This window comes from Rattus norvegicus, chromosome 13, assembly GCF_021556685.1.
Source record: "Rattus norvegicus strain SHRSP/BbbUtx chromosome 13, alternate assembly SHRSP_T2T, whole genome shotgun sequence".
In the NCBI taxonomy this organism is placed as follows: Eukaryota; Metazoa; Chordata; class Mammalia; order Rodentia; family Muridae; genus Rattus; species Rattus norvegicus.
In genome coordinates, this window is record NC_141546.1 from 105572272 (window position 1) to 105587654 (window position 15383).

Consider the following 15383-nt stretch of genomic DNA (forward strand, 5'->3'; position numbering starts at 1 on the left):
TGTGGTTTATGTGAGTGTGTATTGAGATGACTAGAATTCCTGTGACTTCAGAGAGAGTTGGTAGCAGGGCAAGGCGGAAGGAAGTCAGTTTTCAGTTGGTTCCATTTCTGTCTTTTTAATGGTAAACTTTTCTTTAAGCTCATCATTTCAACTCAGTTTGTCGTGGTCTGTTGTATTGGTCAACCAGGACTTTCCCCAAGGCCAGTGTCGATCGGAATGGTTAGATTGGAGATCTATTCAGGGCAAGAAGTTCAGGGGATTGAACAGGAGCAGAGATATAAATGTGCCTGGAGATCCTGTAGTGTTACACTTCCTGGCGATTACTGGACTCCTCTTCATAGCGAGGAAGCCTTGTGCTCCATCAGCACGGGCTAAAATTATGTCTGCTAGCACCTGCCCTACCCCATCTTTGACCTGTGCAGAGGAGGAATCAGACAGAATTGTAAAGTTCATGTCCTGTACCATTGTCTTTGCAGTGTGCAACTAAAAGGCCTGAGCTTGACAAACTCACCATGTTCAATAATAATGTCCTACAGGTATTCTTTCTCTCAATGTTTTTATAATGAGCAATATGCTAGTCCCTGGGGATGAGGAGACAAAGTATGAACCTTAGGATCATCTCAGGGAGAGGGACAAACTTATACACACACACACACACACACACACACACACACACACACACATACATACACATACACACACACACACACACACTGTCTTGCTGGCTCAGACATACTACAGGCTCAGCACTTGGGAAGTAGAAGGATCAGGAGTCCAAAGCTAGGCTTCAAATATGTAGCAAGTTTGAGGCCAGCCTGGTAACAGGAGAACATGCCTCAACAAAAGAAAACAGAAGGAAAAAGTACATTAAAAAAAAAACTACCAAAGTCACAGCAACAAAGGAAATGAGCAAAAACTTACCACAGATGCTCTTTATGGTATTGTGGGGAAATACCTTATTTGGTTTGGGAAGAAAGAGACAGAGAAAACTTAACAGAAACCATGTTTGAAATAAATGAGGCTGGAAGAAAACAAACTCTGCAGGCAACAATCAAAGAAGAAAAACTTGCTGTTTCAGAAATTAGCTTCCTGACATTTCTTCATCACTATAAAGATTTTCACAAATTACACAGCATACAACCAGATATGAAAACTCCAAAGCCACAGGAAAATACTGTAGGCTGCATCTTGTATTAGCACTGGACCTGGAGGAAGAAGGGGCTTTGACACGTGCCTGTCCTCAGGGAGTATTATGGAAAGCAGGGTTGTAGGAGCCTGCATGTCTGCTTGGTGCTAATCTGCAGCTCTTACATAAGTCTGTGCGTGGCCTTTCTTCCTGTACCTGGAAGAAGCATCTGGTAGCTTTGAGGCTGTCGCTGTTCTAAAATACTCAGCCGCTGAATGTCAGCAATCATTCCCTGGCTCGCTGCTTGGGCTCAGACTTGAAGGGGGAAGAAATCAGTGTGAAAAGCCAAGAAGCTGACTGATTTTCAGTGTGCTGTTGTGTACAGTTGGAAGAAAGAAGAATCGTAGGTGAGGGCTTTCAGGAATCGTTGAGTTGGAAACACTCGGGCATTTCCAGAACCTCTCCTTTGACTCCCATAACAAGAACTTATCAATCTTTCCGAACTGTGTGAATCAGAAGCAGGTGGATCTCTTTGAGTTCCAGGACAGCCTGATCTACATAGTGAGTTCCAGGATAGCCATTCAGGGAGAACCTATCTCAAAAACAACAAAAGGCAAACAAACCCTTACCACCGACAACAAAATGTATGAATCCAGGTGAGGTGCCGTGTGTTCATAAAATCCTACCATTTAGGAGGCTGCAGCAGGAAGGTTGAATATTTGAGGCCAGTCTGGGCTACTCAGCATATCCTATTGAAAGGAAGGGAAGGAGGGAGGGAAGGAAGGAGGGGGAAGAGGGGGGGAAGAGGGAGGGGGATGGAAGGAGGGAGGAGTCACTAGGAGACTGTAGGTATGTATGAATGTAATCTCCATTATATGTCTCATGTCTCCTGTGCACCAGGTCCCTGTGTGAAGAGTCATAGGAGGAGAGAAGAAAATGGAGCTTTCTTTAAGGTCTCTCACCTCTGGCCCTCCTCTGCCTCCCTCGGTGAGTTCAGTCACGTGCAGGAACATTCTTTTGGGACTGCAGAGCCTAGGCTCTTCTGGAACTTACTCCCTGGCACACTGTGTCCTAAGTTCTAAGGATCGCAGGCGTGCCTTACCTGCTTCAGGATTTTTTTTTTTTTAAAGAATAGTATCCTGAGGTTATCTGTCTGCCTCTTCTAAAACTGTGTTCTCTTTTCAACACTGAATTCAGTGTTGAAACCGAAGAGTCTATTCAAACTGAACACAAGTTTTGGCAAAAGATGACGAGGGTGAACCGGTTGTTTGCTATCGTAGTCCCTTGTTCTTGCTTAGAATCCAGCCTCTGTGTGTGTGTGTGTGTGTGTGTGTGTGTGTGTGTGTGTATGTGTCTGTGTGTGTGAGTGTGTATGTGTGTGTGTTTGTATGTATGTGTCTGTGTGTGTGTTTGAGTGTGTGTGTGTGAGTGTGAGTATGTGTCTCTCTGTGTGTGTATGTGTTTCTGTGTGTGTATGTGTTTGTGTGTGAGTGTGTGTGTGTGAGAATCTGTGTGTATGTATCTCTGTGTGTGTGTATGTGACTCTGTGTGTGAGTGTGTGTGTATGTGTGTGAGAATCTGTGTGTATCTCTGTGTGTGTATGTGACTCTGTGTGTGTGTATGTATGTATCTCTCTGTGTGTGAGTGTGTGTGAGTGTATGTGTTTCTGTGTGTGTGAGTGTGAGTGTGTGTATGTATGTGTCTGTGTGTGTGAGTGTATATGTGTGTGTGTTTGTATGTATGTGTCTGTGTGTGTGTTTGAGTGTGTGTGTGTGAGTGAGTATGTGTCTCTGTGTGTATGTGTTTCTGTGTGTGTGTGAGTGTATGTGTGTGAGTGTGTGTGTGAGTGTGTGTGTATGTGTGTGAGAATCTGTGTGTATGTATCTGTGTGTGTGTATGTGACTCTGTGTGTGTGTATGTATGTATCTCTCTGTGTGTGTGAGTGTGTGTGTGAGTGTGTGTGTGAGTGTATGTGTTTCTGTGTGTGTATGTGTGTGAGAGTGTGTGTGTGTCTGTGTGTGTATGTGTCTCTGTGTGTGTGTGAGTGTGTGTGTGAGTGTGTGTGTTTCTGTGTGTGAGTGTGAGTATGCATCTGTGTGTGTGTGTGTGTGTGTGTGTGTGTGTGTGTGTGTGTGTAGCTTAGATGGAAACTGAGATAATGGTGTACAGTGTTTTCATTCATTCAAAAGTGTCCTTTAGTCTCACACAACATGCCTTGCCCTATTGGTTGTTTGAAGTATAAAATTCATCAACAGATGTGAAAATTCACATCAATTAAAGCCCGGCTGTGGAAACTAAGTAGGGTTGCATAAACCAACAGGTCAGACTTAGCTAGAAACTGTTCACTATGTTCTAGCCCTGAAGACCATCTCTCAAAACTCCCTGGATCCAGGATGGCTGACCTATATGAGCAAACCACATTTATTAAAGGCCTCCTGTAGGCTCATCTTACAGGGAAATGTTGTGGTCTCTGCCCTAACAGAGAATTCATTTTAGAAGAGGTTAGATCTAGCAGAGACACTGTCTCCCTCAGAACACTATTTGATGAGTGCCAAGCCATACCTCTGGTGTAGCCACCCATCAAGTGCTTATGATCCTGGAACGAACCCCAATTAAACTGGCTGGTTTACCACACTAGACTTTTGTGAAATCATTTCTTCTATCTTACATGGCCATCTCTCTCTAACTGGGTTAAATAGAAATCAAATCCCCAGGAAAAATCACAAGCGGTGAGAAACGAAAGGCAAAAGCAAAGCCCAAACCTCATAATAGTGGTGTTCTAATGAGAAAGTAGTAGACTCACAGGAGTTGTGAGCATCCACAGCTCCTGGGTGAGCAGGGCATGGAAGGCTCCAGATGGAAGCCTGTGACCTCCAAGGAGCTACAGGTTAACCAGAGCAAATGAGTGAAACTGTTCTAAGCACGGGGAGGGGAGACCCCTCACAAAGGAGGTGCCTCAGGACCCCAGGGGACATTGTTCTGAACTCGGTGCAGGCGGCAGTAGGGGTGTGAGGATGGGGTAAGCTACCAAAGGCTTTGTGTGATCCCCTGCACCCCATCAAGTCAGGAGGCAGATACTGTAAGACTTGGAAAAAGCAGGAAAGAAATGTGATCCAGATTTGTATTCTAGGAAAACTACACTGTAGGCAGTGTAGAGGACAAACTGATAACAGAGGGCAAAGTGGTACCCAGGAGACCAAAGCAAAAGAGTGGGGACCTGGATCTGTTTGCAAGGTGGGAGATGGAGCTCAGAATTGTGTGTGTGTGTGTGTGTGTGTGTGTGTGTGTGTGTGCATGTGTGTCTGAATCTGAATATATGTACTTTAATATATATTACATAAAACACACAGTATAGGAAATGACTCGATGGCTTATTGGATGTGTATAGGAGAGGAAGGGACGGTCCCCAGGTGTGTGGAGTGAGTGGATGTGGTTGGGGATGTGGTGGTAACATAGCTGGACACTCCAAATCTGTGAGACCCCAGTAAGAAATTGGACAGTGAAGTCAGGTAGGAAAGAGAACTATATTGGAGACAGAGGCTTGGGAGAGAACACAGAGTAAGTGCCACTCAAGTGCCCCTTACTGTCCTGGGTAGGGAATGGCACCAAGGAAACTGCTTGGTGGGCAGATTTGAGGCGACACTAGGGGATAACACATGACAGAGCCGATCTCATGCCCAACCTGAGATCTGGGCTGAGGAGCTGGAGAACATTTGATGGAAAATGCCAGATTAGAAGCAGTGTTTTCGGCACAGCAGGTTGGGGAAGTAGAAGTCAAAGGAATTGGTTGGAGATGAGTGACCATGCAGCAAGGGCTGGACTGACTATGCCCAGCAGTGTGCCCAGGTGCAGGACTGACTGTGCCCAGCAGTGTGCCCAGGTGCAGGACTGACTGTGCCCAGCAGTGTGCCCAGGTGCAGGACTGACTGTGCCCAGCAGTGTGCCCAGGTGCAGGACTGCTGTGCCCAGCAGTGTGCCCAGGTGCAGGACTGACTGTGCCCAGCAGTGTGCCCAGGTGCAGGACTGACTGTGCAGAGCAGTGTGCCCAGGTGCAGGACTGACTGTGCCCAGCAGTGTGCCCAGCAGTGTGCCCAGGTTCAGGACTGACTGTGCCCAGCAGTGTGCCCAGGTTCAGGACTGACTGTGCCCAGCACTGTGCCCAGGTGCAGGACTGATTGTACCCAGCAGTGTGCCCAGGTACAGGAGTGACTGTGCCCATCAGTGTGCCCAGGTGCAGGACTGACTGTGCCCAGCAGTGTGCCCAGGTGCAGGACTGATTGTACCCAGCAGTGTGCCCAGGTGCAGGACTGACTGTGCCCAGCAGTGTGCCCAGGTGCAGGAGTGAGTGTGCCCAGGTGCAGGACTGACTGTGCCCAGCAGTGTGCCCAGGTGCAGGACTGACTGTGCCCAGCAGTGTGCCCAGGTGCAGGACTGACTGTTACCAGCAGTGTGCCCAGGTGCAGGAGTGAGTGTGCCCAGCAGTGTGCCCAGGTGCAGGACTGACTGTTACCAGCAGTGTGCCCAGGTGCAGGAGTGAGTGTGCCCAGCAGTGTGCCCAGGTGCAGGAGTGAGTGTGCCCAGCAGTGTGCCCAGGTGCAGGAGTGAGTGTGCCCAGCAGTGTGCCCAGGTGCAGGAGTGAGTGTGCCCAGCAGTGTGCCCAGGTGCAGGAGTGAGTGTGCCCAGCAGTGTGCCCAGGTGCAGGACTGACTGTGCCCAGCAGTGTGCCCAGGTGCAGGACTGACTGTTACCAGCAGTGTGCCCAGGTGCAGGAGTGAGTGTGCCCAGCACTGTGCCCAGGTGCAGGAGTGAGTGTGCCCAGCAGTGTGCCCAGGTACAGGACTGACTGTACCCAGCAGTGTGCCCAGGTACAGGACTGACTGTACCCAGCAGTGTGCCCAGGTGCAGGACTGACTGTGCCCAGCAGTGCGCCCAGGTGCAGGACTGACTGTGCCCAGCAGTGTGCCCAGGTGCAGGACTGATTGTACCCAGCAGTGTGCTCAGGTACACCCATTGGGTCTTTTCATGTTATCATTCCTATTTCCCCAAAGGCAGCTATAACCGTAAGGTAGAAAAGACGGATGAACTGTGTTTTGGAAAAAATAAATAAATCTCCCAACTCTACTCTTTCCCCAATTCCTAAGTGATGAGCCGTTTAAACTAAACGTGGCTTTGGGAATAGATGGTGGGGGCTGCTACAAAAGAAATGCTAGAGAGTTTTGGTTAAAGATGGGATGTGAGGGCTGAGATTGACGATCGTGGTAGACCAGTTGCTGAACATATGCAAGGTCTGGAGTCAATAGCACCTCTCCAAAATAGACAAATGCAAACAAACAGCGAAGTCCAAGGTCAGCTGGAGCTGTGTGGAAAGAGCTCAAATAATGGAGAACTAAGGATGTGGATGGGTTGTAGAGTGCCAGGCCAGCATGTATGCATAAGGTCATGGGTTTAGAGTGTGCATGCATGTGTATTCACACCCCGTCCGTAGGGGTAGGAACTATCAAGTTAGAAGAATTACAGATGATGCGAAGGTTTAAAACAGTAATATCAAGTGAATTGAACCCTTTACCGAAAGGGCAGAAGCGGAGCCCTTCTATTTTAGCAGAAAAGACGGATGTCAGAGGAAAGAAGAATCAGGAAGCAAAGACGAGTCCAAGGTTGAGTTAATAGAGTTTTTTAAGGTCACTGGAGCTGGCGAGCTGGATCCTTATTTTTAAAGAGAGGTGATGACATGTATATCAATCTGAGGACCGAAGAAGACTCTGGAGCAGGCGGGAGCAAAGGAGAAAATTATACAAACACAGGCTTCTACTCTTTCAGAAAAGAAAAACCATGACAGAAACCATTGTGCATGGCCTATCGCGCGCCTCAGGGGTCTCTGGTGCTTGAGCAGCCAGCAGGACTGTGTGGTGAGAACAACCTCTACCTCTGATACTTCCCGTGCCAGCGAACTGAAAGCCAGCATAAGGCAGCATGCACTGTCCACGGGGCCGAGAGCCTGTGATGTGCCACACATGTGCAAGTGTGTGCACACTGGCAATGCACGCTGCCTGTCATCCACCCATCATCCCCATCCAACCACCTTCCACTTAGAGTTGTCAAAGTCTTTACGATGCCTGTGTAGAGCAGGTATAAAGTCTTAGCTGCCCACCGAGCACTGCCTCCCAGTTTCGGGTAAGGCCAACGTGAAATGTCAACAGCTTCCCAGCATCTTTATTAGCTATGCCCTTGTCCATCCAGGGCCCTGACTTACGCTGCACACTGAGTTATAGTAATTGTCTCTCTCAGCTGATCTGGGTCGAGGCTGCAGGATGGAAGTGAGGTACAGCCATAACCTCTGTGAATGCGATTCTATCCCGTCCTGAGCTCCATATTTCAACATGGACTGTCTGAGTGTTCATCCTCTGAGGAGGGAATGTGCTACATCAATTCAAGGATCTAAGTTAGCCCTGTTTCCTTCTGAACCTCAGGAGGAGCAGAGGGGAGGAGGAAACAGCTTATTGTCTGGGAGTTGGGAAAGGCAAGCACACTGGAGCACAGGATAATTCAGGAGGATCGGGGACACACAAAAATTCAGTCAGGGCTTGAAGAGAAAGAGCAATATTCTGATTAATGGACGAGGAACAAGTGACAGGAAGCCCTGGCCAGTCTGAACCGGGGAACCTGTGGGATGTCGATGATTGAGCAGGAGAAGGGGACCGTCAGGAAGAACAGACACTGGCAGCCGAGATGGGCATGTGAGCAGCTGCTCAGAGAATACCAAACAGTACAGCCAGCAGGGGTTTGGGAGGAGGGCAGCCAGGTTGTTTAAGGCCAGGTTGGGAGCCGGTCTTGGAACATCAAGGGTGAGGCCTTTTAACACAACTGTTTGGACACCAAGGAGCTAGTGAAGAATTTGGAGCGGGGTAGTCCTGGATTAGACCTGGATCTAAGAGGCTTCTGTTGTTAATTTTTTTTTCTTTTTTTGTCAACTTGATACAAGTCTGGGTCATCTGGGAAGGGGGAACTTGAGTTGAGAAAATGTCTCCATCAGTTAGGCCTATGGAGAGGTCTGTGGGGTATTTTCTTGATTAATGGTTGATGTGGGAAGGCCCAAACCACAGTAGGCAGTGATATCCCTGGACTGGTGGTCCTGGGTGATATAATAAAGCAGGCTGAGCAGACCTGGGGAGCAAGCCAGTAAGCAACATCCCCATGGTCTCCGGGTCAGCTCCTGCCTCCAGGTTCCTGCCCTGCTTGTGTTCCTGTTTTGGACTGTGATCAGGAGTAAGCTAAATAACCCTTTCCTTCCCAGTGGCCTTAGGTCACCAGCTCTCTTACAGCAATAGGAAATAAACTAACACAAGGTTTAATTTGCAGCTGTTAGCTGGGAAGCATTCAGAGTGAGAAGAACAAAGGCAGAGAGACACTGTGGATGCTGGGTTTAACATGTCTGCATTCTTCAAGTGAATGTACTCATTAAGACTTGGGAAGAGGGCCTGGCCTTCAAGAGGAAGATGTGGTTAGAGTCTGTGCAGTCCCGGTTTCTCCATCTCAAAGGCAGAGGCAAGCACGCTCACTTAGGTTGCTTTGGGAAACAAACACAGTGCCTAAGAAAACACTTAGCACAGCGCTTGACCCAGGGCGGGCACGAGGAAGGCTCCAAGGAAGGCTCACTAACGCTGCTGTGGCTGCCCCAGAAATGGTTGCACTGTTCTTCCCGGTAGCCCTTTTATTCTCCCCAGGATTCTTCCTCAGTACCAACGAGCAGAAATGCACAGCAGCCACAGGTCACAGCCACAGTGGTGTTTTCCTGCAATGACTAAAGATGGACAAGTTAACTGGCTCCATTTCCCGCCATGGCAGCCACACTCCAGGATAGCTACTCGGTCTCTGGTAATGCTGCTGAATGTCTTCTTAATTTGTCTTTTTTTCTCTATGCACAAGGGTTCATAAAACGATAACCTTGGGGGTTGGGGATTTAGCTCAGTGGTAGAGCGCTTGCCTAGCAAGCGCAAGGCCCTGGGTTCGGTCCTCAGCTCTGGAAAAAAAAAAAAAAACAAACAAAAAACAATAAAAAAAAAAACGATAACCTTGGATTCCTTAATGAATGGGACTAAAATGTGTAAAGTATTGCTTATGAATACATAGAATATATATGTATTTTATGTCCCTAAACTACAAATACAATGTTCTTCCCCTCCTACCCCGGGAATTGAAGAAACTGATTCAGATCCAGTGTGATGGTTCAGTGGACAAAGGTACTTGCTGGGCAGCCTGGAGACTTGACTTTGATCCCCAGGACCCAGGTAAAGACGGAGGAGAGAACCAATCGCACAGATGTGTACTCTGATCTCCACACACGTGCTACAGCACATCCACACTAACACAATGATTAACAGTTGAAAGCACACCAAACTCAGTAAACTGGTTACCACCTAACGGAGAGGAAAGAAGGAAGGGAAAGTAGGTCCCGCTGTGATACTTTACATGGTTTTCTAGCTGGATGCTGACCGGATGATTATTGCTGTCTTCTACATAGTTTGTGTGTAAGGAATAATGTACTGATATATGTGTATAATTTTAGATTTTGGAGAGAAAAGAGTCGGGTCCCCTGTTTTTGAAAGGGTAAAGCTTGAGCTGGCATCTGGGCTCTAACAAAGAGGGAACTAGACAGGGAGGAATCCTTGCTGCCTACATCTGATCCAGTCAGAAGACAGGCTGCCCGCCTCAGACACCAGCAGAGGAATCCCCACGAGAAAGACTGGGATACCTGGAAGATAGTTCCAGAGCCTCCCTGGAGGAAACCCACCCCAGAGAAAGTGACAGGGGGGCAGGTACCAGCAGAGGCAGACCAGTCACTAAAATGAAGACAAGGGTAGTGTGGTTCTTCAGATTTCTAGGGAGAAAAGAAAAGCACAGAGGAGGAAGGAAGAGCTTTTCCGTGATGGCGGGGGAGAAAACCAGAGAAGACTGGGGTTGAACTGTCCAGGAAAAATATTTGTATTGACTCCACCTGAGCTGTGCAGACAGTAACTACTACAGAGACTTCCAGACGCTTTCAGGGCGGGACTTCCTGCCCAACAGGAAACAAGGAGAAAACTGGGTAGGAAATGCAGAACAGTTGTTTTCGCTTGGCAACACGCGGCACAGCACAGTGAGAAAATGAGGATTCGTCCCTACAACACTCCCAGCTCTCTGGCAGACACACAGTCTCACCGAGATCAAGGCATCAAATTCAGAAAGCACAGTGGTGTCACAGCCTAAGTATGACCCAAGTCAGATCCAGTCACCTGGTCTCAATAAGCCAACCAAAAGAGACAAATTCAATCGCAAGAAGCAGAAAAGGGAGGTTTATTCAATGTGACCACATGGACAAGGGGACAAAAAAGTCCAGGAACCTCCCAACCCCCCCCCCCCCCCCTTAAGCCCATCTTCAGGGTCCAAAGGCGAGACCAAAGTTTAGAGCAGAGGATATGCACAACAGAGCAAGCCTGGTCAAGGTGTGTGCCCGCTCACCACTAACCTACCGTTGTCTGGACTGACAAGTTAGAACTGTGTGGAACCTCTTCCAGGGACACAGGTTCCCCTTCTGGCTGGTACCTACCTGCTCCTTTTCCAAGCATGAGATTCCTAAGGGAATTCCTATTCCTTTGGGGTCGATTGTTTTAACAGTTTGGGAGTCAGGCTGAGAGACAGTGTCTCTTAGGAGCTCTCCATTCCAGCCTGGCCTGTTCTAGAGGCTGGCATTTGGAAGGTCCTAGAGAAGGGGTGCGGGGGTGGGGCGAGGCTGAAAAAGAGCTTCTTCGTGGCTGAGTACAAAGCTTTGAAAGGTCCAATCCAGGCAACTGGGCAAAGAAACCCTCTGGACGCTCAGATTTTAACAGTTTCCCAGGTTTGGCAAGGCTGGGAAACAAATGTTCCAACAAGACAGACTGGTCTGAACTCTTGTGGTCTCTAAGAGAGACGCAAGAGTAGCTTGCAACCACAGTCTTCTTTTTTTTTTTTTTTTTTTTTTTTTTTTTCTTTTTTTCGGAGGACCGAACCCAGGGCCTTGCGCTTGCTAGGTAAGCGCTCTACCACTGAGCTAAATCCCCAACCCACAGGAATATATTAATAAGTCAAAGTTGGTAATAAAACTGGCTATTTCAAATTAAGGATGGTATAATAAGTATGTTGGTTTGTTATTGCTCAGCTCAGGAACTATTAGAAGGTGTGGCCCTATGCAAATCAAAACAACCCTGAGATTTCACCTCACACCAGTGAGAATGGCTAAGATCAAAAACTCAGGGGACAACAGATGCTGGCGAGGATGTGGAGAAAGAGGAACACTCCTCCTTTGTTGGTGGGATTGCATACTGGTACAACCATTCTGGAAATCAGTCTGGAGGATCCTCAGAAAATTGGACATTGAACTGCCTGAGGATCCAGCTATACCTCTCTTGGGCATATACCCAAAAGATGCCTCAACATATAAAAGAGACACGTGCTCCACTATGTTCATCGCAGCCTTATTTATAATAGCCAGAAGCTGAAAAGAACCCAGATGCCCTTCAACAGAGGAATGGATACAGAAAATGTGGTACATCTACACAATGGAATATTACTCAGCTATCAAAAACAACGACTTTATGAAATTCGTAGGCAAATGGTTGGAACTGGAAAATATCATCCTGAGTGAGCTAACCCAATCACAGAAAGACATACATGGTATGCACTCATTGATAAGTGGCTATTAGCCCAAATGCTCGAATTACCCTAGATGCCTAGAACAAATGAAACTCAAGACGGATGATCAAAATGTGAATGCTTCACTCCTTCTTTAAAAGGGGAACAAGAATACCCTTGGCAGGGAAGAGAGAGGCAAAGATTAAAACAGACACTGAAGGAACACCCATTCAGAGCCTGCCCCACATGTGGCCCATACATATACAGCCACCCAATTAGACAAGATGGATGAAGCAAAGAAGTGCAGACCAACAGGAGCCGGATGTAGATCGCTCCTGAGAGACACAGCCAGAATACAGCAAATACAGAGGCGAATGCCAGCAGCAAACCACTGAACTGAGAATAGGACCCCCGTTGAAGGAATCAGAGAAAGAACTGGAAGAGCTTGAAGGGGCTCGAGACCCCATATGTACAACAATGCCAAGCAACCAGAGCTTCCAGGGACTAAGCCACTACCTAAAGACTATACATGGACTGACCCTGGACTCTGACCTCATAGGTAGCAATGAATATCCTAGTAAGAGCACCAGTGGAAGGGGAAGCCCTGGGTCCTGCCAAGACTGAACCCCCAGTGAACTAGACTGGTGGGGGGAGGGCGGCAATGGGGGGAGGGTTGGGAGGGGAACACCCATAAGGAAGGGGAGGGGGAGGGGGATGTTATACCGGGAAAGGGAATAACACTCGAAATGTATATAAGAAATACTCAAGTTAATAAAAAAAATAAAATAAAATAAAATAAAAAAGAAGGTGTGGCCCTGTTGGATTAAGTTTGACCTTGTTGGAGTAGGTGTGTCACTGTGGGTACGGGCTCATCCTAGCTGCCTGGAAGCCAATATCCTCCAAGCAGCCTGCAGATGAAGATGTAGAACTCTCAGCTCCTCCTGTACCACGCCTGCCTGGATGCTGCTATGTTCCCTCCTTGATGACACTGGACTGAATCTCTTAGCCTGTAAGCCAGCCCCAATTAAATGTTGTCCTTGTAAGAGTTGCCTTGGTTGAGGTGTCTGTTCACAGCAGTAAAACCCTAAGATAGTAAGTTATGTCTCCAGTTCAAAAAGTGATCTTGAAAAATTATAATCCTTAAAATGAAGGACTGTTTCTAATGTAGAAATCAATATGGATGCAGAAGGTGCTGAGGATTAACTGTCCTATCAAATCTCATTCAGAGGGAGATAGCTTAGTAGTTAAGAGTGGTTCCTGTTCTTCCAAAGGACCCTAGTTCAGTTCCCAGCAATCACGCTGGGCAGGCCACAACCAACTGCAAGTCCAGCTCCAGAGTATAAAGAAAAATATAGCTCTTTATTTTTTAAAAAAATCCTGACAGTCTGTGTTTGATCCTTGGAACCTACATGGAAGTCCTGCAATGTGTCTGCTGTCCTTCCCACAAGGCACAGTGCCACAAGTGAGGGCACAGCCCTAAAAACAAAACAATGCAAAACAAAACTCCATGTTGATGTTTAAATTGCTACTGCAATGGTAATGGAAAGTAAGACCTCTGAGATTGTCACAGGAGTGAGCCAGTTATCTTATGTGGTGACCCCCTCCTTCCATCTCTCCTTCCCTTCCCTTCCCTTCCCTTCCCTTCCCTTCCCTTCCCTTCCCTTCCCTTCCCTTCCCTTCCCTTCCCCTCCCCCTCCAGATGAAGAACTTGACAGGAGAAATCTGCACAGCGGAAGCCATGATTAAACAGAGATGTTACACACCATGCAACTCCTGAAATTCTGTTCTTGTCTGCTCTCCCAGAGGAGCAAGCGATAAGGAAGTCCTGCTGACTGAGTGTCAGCAGTCTCTTGCCCCTCCCCCTGCTGTCCCGCTCACCAATCAGCTTTCTTTACCCTCAGAGCCTTCACCTGCACTGCCACAGCAAGAAAGACACACTCTTGGATTTATTTCTCAGCTTCCCAAACTAAATGAGAATTGCTATGAGTTGCCTGAAATTAGAAGTACATGTTCAATGAATATTTTAAAGTAATTCTCAGCCAGGACTGCGCTCATAACATTAGCTGCTGCCTATAAGATGACTTGAATTCCCACACCCAAAAGAGAACCACTTTTAGATGGAGAGGTGGACAAAAACACCACCACCTTCATCTTAGAAGTTCTGCTGGAAAAAAATAAGGGAACGACCTGAGAGACATTTTACAGTTAGTATAAGCTCAGCACAGCCTTTAGGGGAAACAGTTTGGAAGTTCCTGAAAAAAAAAATAAAATGAAAACAGAACTACCATATGGTCCAACAATTCCACTTCTGGATATCAATCCAAAGGAGATGAAATCAATATCTGGAAGACATCCTTAAACTCTGCTCTCTCCAGCATAGGGTACAATGGCCAGATTACGGAAACAACCTGGTGGATGAATGGATAAAGAAAACAGGAGAGGGCTGGAGAGATGGCTCAGTGGTTAAGAGCACCGACTGCTCTTCCCAAGGTCCTGAGTTCAAATCCCAGCAACCACATGGTGGCTCACAACCATCTGAAACAAGTCTGATGCCCTCTTCTGGTGTGTCTGAAGATAGCAACAGTGTAATCATAATATATAATAAATAAATAAAATATTTAAAAAAAAAAGAAAGAAAGAAAACAGGAGATACACAGATATATAAAGATATGTTTTATCTCTATGATTTGTCTGTGTAAAGAAGGAAATACACTCCCTGCAACATGGATAAACTTGGGAGACCTCATGCTAAGTAAGATAATCTAGAAACACTAGAACAAACGCTGGGCAGATAAAGAGCAGGGCAGCCAAGGAGTAAAGGAGTCAAGGAGTAAAGGAAATGGAGAGACCCTCACCTGCTGACTAAAGCTACCGCCTTTTATCTGTAAGACCTAATTCATTGTGTGGAGACTTGAGAACCACTGTTAAAATAATGGTTCTGAGGCTGGGGGTTTCCTCAGTGGGGAAATGCTTAGTTAGCAAGAGAATTGCCTGGGGTTCAGTTCCCAGCCCAGAAAAAGATAAAATAATCTATTAATTACTGATAATGTATAATACATTAGATCTTAAGCATTCAGACCACCCAGTAAAGGGTACCTACGGAGGAGGTCGTTGTGAAACAGCTGGCTTTATTTGGTAACTATGTCACAGCATTTATCAGGTGTCTGCATCTTAAAATATATACAGCTTTTGTCAGTCATTCCTCAATCAAGCAACAATTGTCTTGTTACAAAGTCTTCCTGACAACATCAAAATCCAAGAGATTCAAACCCTACTGTTTAGGACTTTCTTCAGCTACAGAGGAAGTCATGTAATGCAAGAAACACAACCAACTGATACTTTGGATATGCTCATCCCACAGGAGTTTCAAACTTACTTTCTTTTAAGTATTGTCATTCTGTAGCTGACTATTATATTCATTGGAATAGACATTTGCAAATGTTACATTTGTCGAAGGACCCTGCCAGAGAGACCAGGCATAACTTCTGTCACAGTGAAGGGCACTTGGCAAAAGCAGATCAAGGGCTGTGTTGCCTGTGATGCTTGCTTGCTGGCTGGCTGGCTCGCTCCCTCGCTCCCTCACTTGCTTACTTGGCTTCAGTGCTCAGGCCAG

General features: G+C 46.9%; 1 long non-coding RNA gene across 2 annotated transcripts; it reads left to right on the forward strand.

The window, feature by feature from the left end:
• The first annotated feature begins 1338 nt into the window (after positions 1-1338).
• Positions 1339-9147, forward strand: LOC148001883 (uncharacterized). 2 transcript variants are annotated; one of them, XR_015636269.1, is made up of 4 exons: positions 1339-1782; positions 2027-2113; positions 6944-7032; positions 8483-9147. It is a non-coding gene; the product is annotated as an uncharacterized LOC148001883 (long non-coding RNA). The 2 variants fall into 2 exon arrangements; XR_015636270.1 differs by lacking the exon at positions 6944-7032.
• The last annotated feature ends 6236 nt before the right edge of the window (positions 9148-15383 follow it).